Raw genomic sequence first — 2,392 nt, 5'->3', positions numbered from 1 at the left:
GGGGGGGAGATGGGAAGGTGGGGGCAGTGTAGGAGGGGGTGGAGCATTGAGGAACACTCTGCTGCCATCTTCCCCACCCCACCCCCTGCCCCCTCAAGCCCCTTCCCAAATCTCCTCATCCCCTCAGGGCCTCTGAACTCTTTTCCCTTGAAGCTGAGGGAAGCCCAGGGACAGCCTTTTCCCACGGTCACAGCCTCAACAAACCCTTACCCCCTTCTCCTTTGGCTACGGCCACCTCAGCCTCCCCTTCTGCAGAGTACAGGCCCACCCCATCGCCGAAGGGCCCCCTCCTCGGGCCCTGACGCCTGCTTCCACCAGTGGCATCATCACCCCACTCCTCAGGCCACCAGTCATCAGGTCGGCAATTAGCTACTTCCTCCCAGCCACATGAGGCCACCGAACGTCACAGCCCCTCCCCCAGCCAGCCACTGGCTGGAGTGCTGGGGGGCGCCCCCCAACCTTTGTAGTCAGTGCCAAGCCCTGGCTCGACACCCCTCCCCACAACCTTCTGAGTGCTGGGTAATGAGCCTCGCATCTAGAAGCCGCGCTGCCGCCTCCTCCCCCGTGTCACCCCATCCCATTGGGTGAGGACACTCCCGCTGCCTGGGTGGGGTGATGCCGGCTCAAGGGCACCGCAGCTCAGGCGGGGCTTGAGACTCAGGTGTCTCTGTCCCCAGTCACAGGCGGTTTTCACCAGACCCTTACCTGGGACTCAGGAGTCTGTGAACTGAGGATGGTGGCAGTTATCTAAGAAGGGGGGAGATGTGGGGAGTCACTCTGCAGACACCCAAACATGTAGGAGGCAGGCTCTTCATGAGCACCACGGGGCTGACACACCTGTGCCAAAGCACACACACAGATACAACCTGTGTGATGTATGTCCCACTGCAGCCATATGTGTATGTGTCCCAGGTGGGTAAGTAAACCCACCTGGAGGTGCACCTTTATGCCCAGACACTCCTCCAGACGTGTGCACACAAACCCATGCACATACTCAAAAGAAAAATAAACTTGCTCCACACCAAAAACAAAACAAGGACCCCACAGTGGGACCCAGGAGGGTGGGAGGGGAGGAGAAACCATCACAACAGCCCCCACCCCATAGGCCAGGAGGTCTTTCTGGGGAAGGGTTGGGAGGAAGACTGCACTTCAAGGGTGTGTGGGGAGTGGGCAGGTGGGCTGAGGTGGGAGCAGCTATGGTCTGAATCTGGGGTGGGGGTGGACATGTGGATTTCCAGAAAGAATAAAAAAATTCCTGCAAATGTAAACAAATGTGTGTCATCTTAGGCCGAACACTTAACTCCTTGGGGACTCAGTGATTGCATCTGTAAAATGTGGATAATGAGAACAACATTTAAACTTGGCTGTGATGTTTTAATAAGAAAATCCAGCACAGAACAGGTCCTGAGCTAACATTATTGTTGCAGAGACCATCTCGATATCCTGTCACTTCGTGGTGGGTTTGCCTAAGAGAGCTGCTCTAGGAGATAAGGAGCCCTTGTCCTGGGCCTTATCTGATTGACCATGTGCTCAGCCCTGTGTTTCTTTGATTCCTGGGGTCTAGCCCCAGCCAAGGTGCAGGAGGCAGGTTGAGAGGCATGGCAGGATGTGGGAGGTGTGATTGAGTGCTACTTGTATTGTTCTGGGATGGGGCCAGGGAGGGGCCAGCTACCTGCCCTGCCCCTACCTGGCTGGCACCAGGTAGCTGAGTGCTGGCTTTCAGGCCTGGGAGGGGATGAGTCAGCCAGCACCTCCCTGTCCAGCAAATGGGGTGCACAGGATGTGAGCTTGGGTGGAGGGGCCTTCTAGGAACGTTCCTGGAAGGGGCCTAGGGACGGGCACTGCTGTGGGAGCTACCACCTGGGCCTACAAGACTGCACCTTAGCTGAACAAACATGCTTGTCCTTGTTTCTCAGCCTTGGCCTCTACCAGCTAGTCCCCCAGATTCCGGAGGCAAGGCCCTGCCTGCTCACCTGGCTGGCCCCAAGCATCTTTTCATCCTGCTGCCACCATCCTGCCTTGCCACCCTTCTCAGCCCACCCAGTAGGGGCCCTGAGCCATGGACACGGGAGCATACATACACATATGTCCACAGCCATGAAAGCACAACCAGTAACACCAACACAGATTTGTTCTCATGCATATAACACTCTCAGTACTCCCTCACACTTAGACACAATTATACACACCCACGCAGACACTCATACACACCACAATCTTACACACACAAACATGCAGTCATAATTGCAGTTGTTGGTTGAATTGTGTAGTCCCAAAAGATAACCCCTGGTACCTGGGAAAGTGACTTTTGTTGGAAATAAATTTTTTGTAGATGTAATCAAGGTAAGATGAGATCTTACTGGATTAGAGTGGATCCTAAATCCAATGACTG

The sequence above is a fragment of the Galeopterus variegatus genome, unplaced genomic scaffold (genome assembly GCF_000696425.1).
Source record: "Galeopterus variegatus unplaced genomic scaffold, G_variegatus-3.0.2 Scaffold813, whole genome shotgun sequence".
Classification (NCBI taxonomy): Eukaryota; Metazoa; Chordata; class Mammalia; order Dermoptera; family Cynocephalidae; genus Galeopterus; species Galeopterus variegatus.
Note: the sequence above shows the minus strand (reverse complement) of the source record.